The sequence below is a fragment of the Bacillus rossius genome, chromosome 8, assembly GCF_032445375.1.
Source record: "Bacillus rossius redtenbacheri isolate Brsri chromosome 8, Brsri_v3, whole genome shotgun sequence".
Lineage (NCBI taxonomy): Eukaryota > Metazoa > Arthropoda > Insecta > Phasmatodea > Bacillidae > Bacillus > Bacillus rossius.
Window position 1 is genome coordinate 24,548,736 of NC_086336.1, and position 13,570 is coordinate 24,562,305.

Consider the following 13,570-nt stretch of genomic DNA (forward strand, 5'->3'; position numbering starts at 1 on the left):
GTGGGGCGGGCTTACAGGACAGCAAACCATAACCATAACAATCATGTATCAAAAAATAGTATTATTTGTGCACGCGTTCATCTCCAAAAATGAAGTTTGTACGTAACTATATATTTTTTCTCCTGAGATCGTTTTTAGGTAGATTTCGCAGAGCGACTTAAATAAAATTTCACGATATTTTCTCCGATCTAGGTCCTATGAATTTCAGAATTTCTAATTGAGGTAAATATGAATGTCTAATGTATTGTTGGATTTGATTTATATCCCATACATATTGTTGAGCCAACAATTAATTTGCAATATATTGTTACATTGGATTTTCTAGAAATATTCATAAGATTTTACATAGTTATTGAAACTTCTGGAATTTTTCAGAAAGTTTTTTTTATATTGGTAGGCCGTACGGCGAAATCTACCTTTCCGACTGGTTGTCATCGGGGATTTTTCATTTATAATTATGGGAGATATGATTTCACACTATAATGCACACAGACGCTTCATATCTAAAACAATCTTGTTCAAACAAAAGGTTTTTAATTTTTTAATAAGACTTTTTTTTTGTGACAGATATCTCAAATAAAACAAAACCAGTAATTCGGCAGAATTCTGTACGAGCCTCGTTGCCAAATTTAATGGACGCAAAATAATAAATTACCTACACACAGACACAGCGAGGCTCTTTTCAGCGTAAATGTTACATGGCAGGACAAGATTTAAGAAAGGTTTAGCTTGGGAGAAGAGTCCTTTAAAAAAAATGTCAGGTAGGAGCCCTGGTTCAATACACAAGAAAGTCATTCGTAAAAAGATTCGACACGGCACAACTCGGCGTAAACTGGCTTACCAAGAAGAAAGTCGGTTGAAACTAAAACGGCGTGAACTCCAATCGACTAAACCAAATTTTGACTATGGAGCCTCATCAGGGAAAGTTACTGATGCACAAGGGTGTGATCTTCCTGAAAATGAACTATTAAGTAAGTGTGAACATTACATCGCGTCACTGCAAGTCACTTTGGAAGAAGGAAGGAAAGTAGTATGTGAATGGGGCTACTGGGACAGGGTTCAGGGTGTGGATTGTGATTGTCGGCGTCCACCATCTTGGATTGTGACGTCACGGCGGCCATCTTGGATGGTTGTGACCTTGACCTTTGACCTTGACCTTGAATTTGATCCTCAAAAATCGCCAAAATCCACCAAAATCGGGCAAAATTTGCCCAAAATTCCTCAAAAATCGCCAAAATTTCCATTTCTGTGAAAAAAAAAAGTTCCACCAAAAAATCTCAAAAAATTCCACAAATTAAAAATTTCTCTTTTCGAGGGAAAAATTTCCCGTTTCGAGGGAAAAATCCCCGTTTTTAGTCCTTAAAAATCCCAGCGGCTGAAAATTCCTAAAACTGGCTTAAGCATCCTTAACTCAAGCCTCAGTTAAGCCATTTCTAGGAATAAGGATACCATGACCGCCATCTTGGATTATGTCGTCACCGTTGCAATTTTCGTTACGGTTGCCATCTTTAACTTTTTTATTTATTATCCGATTTTAATTAAAAAAAAATTCAAATAATAAAATTTTAATAAAAATATTTCCAAAACATACATTAACGACACGGAGCTCAGAGTCCTCGGTTCAAACCCGACGAATGCAAAAAAATGAAAATGGTGACCGATCCTTCCTCAGTGGCAGCAGGCAGACTGGCCCCCCAACCACTTTTTTTTTCAAAGCATATACAACATCATCTAGTATGACATCATGTCCGCCATCTTGTCTTCGTCTGCTGGAAGCCATCATCATTGTATCGTCGGCTAGAGTGCGCTGACGCCATGTTAGTTTAATTCTTACCCGCTAGAGTGCAGTAATCATTTACTACTGTGACACCCGCCATCTTGTCATTTGGCCGCCATCTTGAAAATCCATGTTTATTTAGCTAGAAAATCGGGAATAATTCCAAAATTCATCAAAAAATTAACTTATTAGAATTCTGATTGATTATATCGATTCCCGTCCTTGGTTCGATCCCTAACCGATACAAACCAACTTTAATATTTCAAAAAAGTACCACTAAAGTGACAGGTTTGAGAAAATAAAAAACACCACAATTTCTTTTAAAAAAACTTTTATTACATACATACTACACTACTACAAGTACAAAAAAAACACTGACAAATTACTAAAGTCTTGTGGATTTCTCGACGTCTGCATCTGCCACCCATGTATTAAAGCGAGGTGGAAAGCCCCACCACTTGACGAAGGACAGTCCATTTCTTCGTTTTATAATCTTCTCCACCAAGTACGTATCGGGATACAACGTAGGCTGAATCTCTTCGGCATAGAAGCCGCCATGGATAGGTTTGTGGTCCAAATCTTCGAGGTAGTAGGTCCTAGGCTCTGATTCACGAACATGTGTCACACGGAAAAGTTCGGGACTCCAGTTCGCAGTGAAACCTTTCTCGAAGATACCTTTCTGCTTGGAGATTCGCACAATGTCACCGACGTTAGCTTTACGCTTTCGTGGATCTATCTTCTTCGTGTTGGAAAACACTGTTTGAAGCAGGCGATTGTCCGTTACGTCCTTTGGCTTCATTTTCGTGGTAGAATGCACGGTGGAATTATACTCGCTTATTAGTTTCGGCAAGATGTCAAGCCACTTGTAATTTCCGTTAGCCGTGAACTGTCGCCACATCTTGGAACGCAAAGTTCTGTTAAACCTTTCGACAACGGAGGCTTTGACGTTACTAAATGTAGAGTAGTGTTTGATGTCATACTTCTTCATCAAAGCCTTGAAGGTTGCATTGTAGAATTCTTTCCCGAGGTCCGTTTGCAGGTGCGACGGTACACGTCCATCACGCAAAATATTGTTCATGGCCTTGGCTACGTCAGTTGCAGTCTTTGATTTTACAGGTCTCGCCCAAGCGAACTTGCTATAAACATCGATGACTGTCAACATGTACTTGAAACCTTTATTCAATCGGGAATACGATATCATCTCAACAAGGTCCGCCTGGAATAAATCGTCAATTCCACGAACTATGACTTTGCGACGAAGGTATTTCCGTCTAGCAGGAGCATGAAGTTCGCGAGCGATTCCGGTTCGACTCATTGTATGTAGCCGGCTTCCCTCAGTTCTTCAAGTATGGAGACTATTTCGTTGATGTGCGAATAGTTTCCTACACTAAGCGAAGCATGTAGAATTCTAAGGCGATCAACTAATTCATTAGGGTCGTCCCAATATACATAGTCAAATATCTGACCACTTTCTAGCTTTTTTAAACCTTCGCCATGTATTGTTAGTTCACTGAAGAGATTAGCGAGAATGTCGATTTTTTCATGATCTACGTCTTTATATACACCACTATCTGGATCGTTATCGCGAAAATGTGCATTGGTTAGCTCTAGCAGTTTTTTGTACTCTTGTAAGTCGTTGTGAGAATATCCTTTAGGCTCCTTGCGAAACAGCAATTCGTACAGACCCGGAGTCCCGCGTGTTATGAACGCTTCTACGCGCACGATGTTTCCTGGTAGAAAGTCTATTTCTTTAGCGCCGAGGAACCATTTATTATGTTTTCTGTACACTCCGTAGGTCGTGTCATTATTCCGGCTCGTAAACGATATCAGGTATGGTCGGACCATTGCATTAACTTGATGTCCCTTTTTCGGTATTTTCTTCTTGTGCATGGACTCTGTACTTGTTAAGTCCTCTTGTTCTCGATCTGGTTCATACTTTCTCTTCTTTACAGTCGCCATTTCATCTTCAACTTCTGTCTCCACAATGATGGCTGGTTCTTCCTTGTTTTTAAGTTCGTCGAGGCGACTAGTGATTGGTTTAAATATCTCCTCATTTTCCATCTCACGTGCAAGTCTGGTTCGTCTAGCAAGTAAATATTTTTCACGAACAGACTGTATAGCTCGATGAAGGTCACCGGCCAGGTCCGACATTGTACTGGCTGAAAACGTATTGCAAGACCTCCTTATATACTTTTTTATTCGTTCGCAGAAACTTCTTTCTTGTGTTTGGCCAAATCTGAATTTGTTGACAAGTGAGATAGTGATGCTTTCAGACTACTTTGAAAAGTCCTCAGATCGTCACGTCTTTGTGCATTCGATACTTCGATCATGTCGCGAATGCGAGAATCCGAAGCTTCCACGCGCTGGTCTATGGCTACGAGATACTCAAGTAATTCCTTTTTCACACTGTCTACTTTTTGAGCCAGTAGCGAAATGTATTTGCGGATAACATCGTCATGAGACTTGAGAGCAGTACGTAAGTCTCGACTGCTACGGCCGAATTTCGAAATGCTATGACTCATGTTTGGCGATAAACTGATCGAAACCTCGTCTGTACCTGCCCTTATATAGAGGCCAGTCTTTGACTATAACTAGGAATCCGTGTTCTTCTTTCCAACACAAGGAGCACATATCTTTGAATTCCAGGAATGTCATGTCGGTGTTTACGTGATCGTCATAAGCATGGCGTAAATTAAGTTCGTCCATGCGAAACAAAACTATGACATTCGCGTTGTCTCGTAGGAGATGTTTTGGAATACGACCGTACGTCTGACACAGGTAAACAGTCTACCTTGGCGTGTCTGCCCATGGAAAAGTACTCTTGTATTATGCCTTGTTTCTCGCACATTACATCGTCGAAAACAAACACGGAATTAGGCTTTGCTTCGTCGGTAGACACCACATCGGTATTATCGCTAAACGGAAAATACTCCAGACCATCCACAGATTGTAAAACGGCGGCCAAGCGCTGGTACTTTGGCTGTTGCAACGACTTGGAATACAAGTAAACGTTCTCGAACCGAAGACCGTTTGGTTCCTCCAGTAAACTCAGTAAAACACATGTCTTGCCACAGTTGGACGGACCCGCCATTATGCATCGTACAGCAGAAGGCAACAGTAAGCCATGTCGTGATTCACGCGCACTAAATACATCGTCTTGCGTAATGCGTACGGGCAAACACACGTCTTGCTTGACGACCTGCATTGTACTAAAGTAATTGTATAAAAGAAGCGTATTTATACTTTCTGGTCAGTTGTGCGTAATGACTCGAAGAGGTAAGAACAAAAAACACAGGGGTGCAGGACTCGTAAACTCGCTGATAAACAATCTTCCATTCGAGCTACACATTCCCGGCTACAGATTTTGCGGCCCCGGGACTAAACTAGTGAAAAGGTTAGCTCGCGGTGACGTGGGCATTAATTCTCTGGACGAACAGTGCAAGCAGCACGATATCGCATATTCATTAAGCAAGGATCTGCAATCCAGGCACCGGGCCGACGAGACATTGGCACAGGAAGCCGAAGATATAAGCAAATCGTCGAACGCGGGACTTGGAGAGAAAATCGCAGCGTGGGGCGTTTCCAAAATCATGAAGGCAAAGACGAAATTAGGACTGGGTGCTCGTCGAACCAGCTCCATCAAGTCAAAGACTAACTCGCGCAAGACCAAACGCAAGACTGGTGCAGGCGTGCAAAAAGCCAAGCAAAAATTACAGACTCTCGACAAGAAGATTATAGGAGGATTTCTTCCTTTGCTTTTGCCTGCATTGGGTGTTCTCGGTGGCCTCATCGGTGCAACGAGCGGTATAGTGCGGGCAGTCAACACTTCGAAGAATGAGCGCAAGCAGTTAAAAGAAGCACAGCGACACAATGCCAGCATGGAAGCCATTGCCATCGGTAAAAAAAACGGCGCAGGACTGTACTTACGGCCGCACAAATCAGGGCGAGGCATGAAAAAGAAACGAGTAAAGAGAAAATCCTAAGTTCCCTACCGAAACGACCGCTCACCAACGTAGATTTAATAAAGTACGCACGCAAACTTAAAATACCAAACTTCCGTGGCGTGTTTATGCGAGACACTTTGCCCAGCAAGCCAAAAACGCACGAACGTGCCATAATTAATTTAGACACGTCGGCGGGTCGCGGCACGCACTGGGTGGCCTATGTAAAGACTGGAAACATGGCCGAGTACTACGACAGTTTTGGAAATTTACGGCCTCCGCCAGAACTTAGGTTGTACCTGGGTCGGACCGCTACAATGTTTTACAATTACGAAACGGAACAGAGGCCTAATCAAACAAACTGCGGACACTTGTGTCTTCGCTTTTTAACAAACAAAAATTAGCTGACAAATAAAAATTGCTACTTAAAGGTTGTGCAGTGATGATAATTTATTAGTCATGTCGATAACACTTACCTTGACAGGTCACGCATCTGAGCTGCGGGCGGTTCATTTCCCGCCTCTGGATTTAGACGGAAAATGGTGTATCGGACTCGTAGATTTTCAAACGTATAATGCCATACCTAATATCGACGAGGAAAACTGCAAGATCTGCTTCCTGAAAAGCGATGGGACCGCTCATGAAATACAGTTACCTGTTGGCTCTTACGAAATTGACGACATTGCAAATTACATCAGGGATATGTTACCACAGGATGTAGACTTTCAACTGCGTGGAAATCCAAACACTCAAAAAAGCATTCTAACATGCAGTGAAAATGTCGACTTTACGAAACCTGGGACCATAGGTACGATGCTCGGATTCGAATCAAAGGTTTATGATACAGGAAGAACGTATGAATCTACGCGCGCAGTAAACATTTTGCCTGTGAATGTCATAAGAATAAACTGTAATTTGGCAAGTGGAACGTATCTCAACGGAAGACTAAGCAACATGCTGCACGAGTTTTCGCCGATGGTCCCGCCAGGATATAAACTGGTCGAAGTACCGCAAAGTATCATTTACGTTCCAGTCGTCGTGAAGTGCGCACACGAAGTCGTCGTCCGAATCGTTTACCAGCGGGGACGATTGGTGAATTTTCAAGACGAGGAAATTACATTACGTCTGCACTTGAAGCGATGGGCATAAAGTTCGTAACACCGAACAGTTATAAAAGAAATCGTATTGCCGTGAATAAGAACAGTTCTCTACCAGACATCGGCGCGTTAACACCTGACAACATAAAGTATCTCCTCAGTATTGGACAAGTGCCGAATAAATATGGAAGACGAAATCCTCAACGTGGACGATCCGGTCATTTTTGATGACAGCATTACGAAAATGGAATTGCACGAGTACCAGCCTTTCCTACTCGGACCGTACGCACTACAATCGGAAGTACGCATTGCTGTACAGCACCAGGATATTTGTACTTTACCTTCGCAGTCATTTCTACGTATAAGAGGCACGCTGACAAAAGCGGATGGTACGCACCCCACAACGACATCAATATCCTGCAATGGTATTCTTCACCTAATTGAGCGCATTACATATGTACTCAATGGCGTCGAGGTAGACCAGACGAGAGATGTAGGCATAACATCTGCTATGAAAAATTACCTTTCGCTCACGCCAAATGAACTGTCTGCTGCAAAGATGGCCGGTTGGGCTCTCGAGGATGAATTTAAGCTTCCGGTTTATGCCGAAGGGAAGTTCGAAGTTTGTGTTCCTCTGTCCATGCTTCTTGGATTCGCTGAGGACTACAAGCATATAATCATTAATTCGAAACAAGAGCTCGTACTGCTTCTAGCCAACACGCACATTAATGCAATTGTCGCCGCTGCAGAAAACCCTCAAGATGTCTCGCTAACACTACAGTCTATCGAGTGGATGCTGCCCCACATCCAAGTGAGCACCGTTGAGCGAGTCAAGATGTTGAAGAACATAGAAAATGGCAAGAACTTCGATGTGCCATTCCGATCCTGGAGCCTGGAAACTTATCCTGGCTTGCCTCATAGTCAGCGTATCAATTGGATAGTAAAGTCCAGCTTCGCTACGGAAAAACCAAGATACATCATCGTCGGGCTTCAGACCGGAAGACAGCTCAATGCAGGAGTAAGTCGCTCCGTATTCGATAACTGTCAAATACATAATGTAAAAATATTTTTAAACAGTGAAAGTTATCCGTACGTTGACATGAACATGGATTTTGAAAGTGGAAGATTTCTTCTAGCATATCAAATGTATGCCAAGTTTCAGCAAGCTTACTATGGACGGATACAGTCACCGATACTGAGTCCCGACAGTTTCAAGAACAAGGCACCGTTAATGGTGTTTGACGTTTCCAAACAGGATGATCGAATAAATTCAAACATCATCGACTGTAGGATCGAGATAACGACTAGCGGAAATATTCCGCCAAACACCTATGCTTTTTGTCTGATACTTCACGATCGGCTTGCTTCGTACAATTGTCGAGACAAACTTGTGAAAATTCTGACATAAATACTGTTTCGTTTTCGATAATAATTTAGTTACGACCGAGCATTGCTAGCCACAAGATGTACTGCAACCTGCAAGGTTTCCAGAGTCAAAATGGATTCGTGCTCAAGGAAATTAGCGTCACTCACGACGGCCGGACTCGAACCCGTAGCTTCCGACCCCCGTATCCGTGGAAACTACTAGACGAAAAAAGTAAACGGTCGAACGAATGGCTATGTAAATATTATCACGGACTAGAGTGGGACGAAGGAAAAATTCCGTACCACCAAGTGAAAAACACACTTCAAGATTTACTACTGCAAAACGAAATAATCTACGTTGCCGGACCCGAACAGAAGAAATGGCTACGAGAACTGTGTGACGTCGGAGCAGCTGAAATTGTGGATATACAGACCGACTACGGTTGTCCTTCCCTGCACAAGCTTAGTGCAATATACGCCGTGCAGCTACGTGACAAGTTTGAACGTGTCTGTGCCTGTACAAACTCGCAGTTAATGCAGAAATGGCACACACAGTGTTAGTAGGAGTCTGCATATATAAATGTCGTACCTACGTACATGTCTTCAGTTGACGTTCGGCCTGCAAGAAGATGTTTACGTTTCATCCTGCTAACATGTACGTGAGCGCAAGACCTAGCTTCAGCAGTGTCGAGTACAGCTACTGGGATTCCGGGTATCTACGTACATATACAGAAACCTGTGATGGAGGCGCTCAGCATTGGCGGTTTGCGCACTTTCCTGTGTCCTACGAACCGACTCAGCAGCTGGTAGATTGTTGCGAACCTGGAAACTGCGCCGTCTATCACATGAGACCACACACAATCCTTCCTGCTAGCATCGCTGAGGTAGTCGCCTCTTCTGCATGTGCAACACCAAACATGGACGTGTTGCAACCTGTTGCGACCTGTGATGCTTCTACGCAGACTTCCAAACGGTGTGCGTCTCGTCGTCGCAGTTCAGGCAGTGAATCTGTCCCAACTGGCACTGAGCCAAAGCCCAGGCGTAGACATGGTCACAGACGTCACCGACCATGTCTTGTCGGAGTTGTCGACGTTGCAGAAGATGACCAGCTGGAAACCTGTGTTCCTGATCGCGTGACCGGCGAACCAGTTGGAACCGGAGTCAACGAACCAGTTGGAACCGGAGTCGACGAGTCAGTTCGTGCGGCATTAAAGACTTTGCTTGTGAAAATGCTTGAATCCTTAACCTAATATGTATTTGTGTACTTTTTATAAATAAATGTGTAAAACTTGAACTCGTGTGTTTTTTATTTCTACAATTTTTAGGTACCTAATAAAAAAATTTTAAATACAGACAATATTTTGACTCATGTAGTATACCAGTAGACCACAGGTATATAAGCGAGGTTCAGACGACTGGACCCACAGTTCACCTCTGGCCGCGGTGCAGTACGGATGTGCTCTCTCCATTAAGTTTCGTGAGATTTAGTTATGTCGACCGGAATAGAATGTTTACCGACAGCAGCGGGGACCTCGATGTCAGCAACGATGATGGAGTCGAAGATCCCGATACCATTTGCAGAGGATACCACGGCAGCGGAGAGCTCAATGGCTGAGGTGTCGACAGCTGTGAAGATCCCGATACCGACTGCAGAGGAGGCAACGATACGTGCTGTTCCATCATCAGCTGAAGTTTCACCATCTGCATTCCAGACATCAATTAATGAAGAGCATACATCGCATCAGTGCAAATACTGTGGCGCATCATTTACTATCACTTCAAGCGCTCGCAGACATGAAAGAAGCAGTTGTCCGAATAATTTACTGAAACGAATACAATTTCAGTGCAATAAGTGTAATAAACTAATTTCACGCCTCGACAGCTTACATCGTCATTATATAAAATGCTCCGAGAAGTATAATGAACATGGTTATTGTTTTGACTCATGTGTTGTACCAGCTGATGAGAATATATAAGTGAGACCCTAGTGATATGAACTTTAGTCCGTTTCTGGCTGCGGTGATGAACGCATCGGGTAGTCAGACTTGAATAATAAACCAGTATCTAGCTGTTCTTGAGACATCGATGGTATCTTTACCAGTATCAACACTGACCTGGATCGAAGGTCTAGCATCATCAGTGCAGACCACGATGACTACGTCGTCTACAGCTACACCTGCTCTCTCAGCACAACAGGGGATTTCGACGCGAGCAACATCTTCCGCAGAGAAGACCTCAAAGCCTTCCGAAGTTAACATGTCAGCAGTGTTACAATGGTTGTCAACAATTCCAGTGGCATTGATGAAGGAAGGAGCATCCAACGGTGTTCCATCACCCGACTGCACATACTGTGAGAAGATCAAAAACTTGAAATTACGTGATTATGTAATACACAATTGTAGTAGTAACTCTGAACGCATTAAATATCAGTGCAACAGGTGTTTAAGCAAGTTTATACACTATGGAAGATTAAAACGGCACCTCAGGAATTGTAATAGACTAGGTGTACATTCATCAGAATCAAGCTGTATATTTTGTAACAAAACATTAGCAACTGTTCGAAGTGCAAAACAACATGAAATATATCACTGTCCTTTTAATGAAGTCGATAATTCGTCTTTGTGTGAAAATTGTGGTGTACCAATATGTCGACCTGATAGACTGAATAGACATTTCAAGTCATGTAAAGGACTTAGTCCATACAATAAGAAGACTGTTTGAATCGAGAAATCCACAAGACTTTAGTAATTTGTCAGTGTTTTTTTGTACTTGTAGTAGTGTAGTATGTATGTAATAAAAGTTTTTTTAAAAGAAATTGTGGTGTTTTTTATTTTCTCAAACCTGTCACTTTAGTGGTACTTTTTTAAAATATTAAAGTTGGTTTGTATCGGTTAGGGATCGAACCAAGGACGGGAATCGATATAATCAATCAGAATTCTAATAAGTTAATTTTTTGATGAATTTTGGAATTATTCCCGATTTTCTAGCTAAATAATCATGGATTTTCAAGATGGCGGCCAAATGACAAGATGGCGGGTGTCACAGTAGTAAATGATTACTGCACTCTAGCGGGTAAGAATTAAACTAACATGGCGTCAGCGCACTCTAGCCGACGATACAATGATGATGGCTTCCAGCAGACGAAGACAAGATGGCGGACATGATGTCATACTAGATGATGTTATATATGCTTTGAAAAAAAAAGTGGTGGGGGGGCCAGTCTGCCTGCTGCCACTGTGAGGAAGGATCGGTCACCATTTTCATTTTTTTGCATTCGTCGGGTTCGAACCGAGGACTCTGAGCTCCGTGTCGTTAATGTATGTTTTGGAAATATTTTTATTAAAATTTTATTATTTGAATTTTTTTTAATTAAAATCGGATAATAAATAAAAAAGTTAAAGATGGCGACCGTAACGAAAATTGCAACGGTGACGACATAATCCAAGATGGCGGTCATGGTATCCTTATTCCTAGAAATGGCTTAACTGAGGCTTGAGTTAAGGATGCTTAAGCCAGTTTTAGGAATTTTCAGCCGCTGGGATTTTTAAGGACTAAAAACGGGGATTTTTCCCTCGAAACGGGAAATTTTTAATTTGTGGAATTTTTTGAGATTTTTTGGTGGAACTTTTTTTTTCCACAGAAATGGAAATTTTGGCGATTTTTGAGGAATTTTGGGAAAATTTTGCCCAATTTTGGCGGATTTTGGCGATTTTTGAGGATCAAATTCAAGGTCAAGGTCAAAGGTCAAGGTCACAACCATCCAAGATGGCCGCCGTGACGTCACAATCCAAGATGGTGGACGCCGACAATCACAATCCACACCCTGAACCCTGTCCCAGTAGCCCCATTCACATACTACTAAGGAATATTGTGGAACAAACAAATATGCATACAATCCCGCAAGGAAAGTCGTTCTGTATGCGGTGGGCTAAAGACACATTATTATTATTGAGAAATACCATTACGTATTTTCATTATTTTATTTTGGGAATAAAAGTGGAATCCACTATGGAAATATGGGAAATATTATGGATATATTTTAATATATATTATATTACGGATATAGCCTATTTTAAGAATCAGCCAACCAATGACTATTATCGGCCAACTCTTATAACTGAACGTCAAAGTGATCTAACACAAACATTACAAACTAAATGCAAATTATGGAAAACCCAGAACAAAACGAACTGGAATACTTCTTCATTGTGTACTTCAGCTGTATGTTGTGTATACATTCCAGAATAAAATAGTATGAACAATATGTAGGAGTTTAACCGAATTAGTACTATAATGCTAATTAAGAAAATGTTAACAGCTAGTATTCGCATTATTTACCTATATGCTCGTAATATTTTAAGTAATCATAGCGTAATGCATGTCTGACAGCTGAAATTGAAATAAGCAAAGCCCCGGAAAAAAAGTTGAACCTTTTTCCAGCGATATTTTTGTTAAATCGCAAATACCTAATTATTTTACAGAAAAAATTATTCGATAACACTGAACTTAGCGCAGGGAACCATCTGTTGGTGAATCTAGGAAGTTCATACCACATGAATTCCCACCAAACCTCGATATAGGCTTACATAAGTGCCATCTAGCGACGGTTTTGTAAACTTTGCATTTAGAGGGAAAACATTTATTGAGGTACTGCCACCTGTGGAGAAAATATAAACTACAAGAACACTGTTTGAATCGATACATAATTGAAAAAACCTACATTACCCAAAATAACCTAAATTCGTTTACCCTAAAGTCATTCGCCCTACAGGCGTTTGACCTAAAGGCATTCGCCCTACAGGCGTTTGCCCTAAAGGCATTTGACCTACAAGGCGTTTGCCCTACAGGCATTTGCCCTAAAGGCTATTGCACAAAATTTTTGATAGTCCCATTCGGACCAAGCTCCGGCATTTGCCCTAAAGGCGTTTGCCATAAAATACGTTTTTCGACAGTCGTTTGCCCTACAGGCATTTGCCCTACAGGCGTCTGCCCTAAAAGTTGGTGTGGTTTCGTTAATCCAAAACATAAGTGCTTGCCGGCGTTTGCCCTACAGTCGTTTACACTAAACGGCATTTGCCCTAAAGTCGTTTGCCCTACAGGCATTTGACCTACGTTTAGGGCAAACACATGTAGGGCAAACGATGTGTACCCCTTAGCTCCAACAGCTCCTAATGCTCCAAAAGCTCCAACAGCTCCAACAGATCCAAATGCTCCAAATGCTCCAACAGCTCCAACAGCTCCAACAGCTCCAAATGCTCCAAATGCTCCAACTGCCTTTTCTTTTAACAGCTCCAATGATATTGGACTACAATGCTACGAGTCTAAGAGACTACGAGGCTACAAGGCTACGAGTCTAAAAGGATCTAGCTGGTTACGAGTTATACATGGCT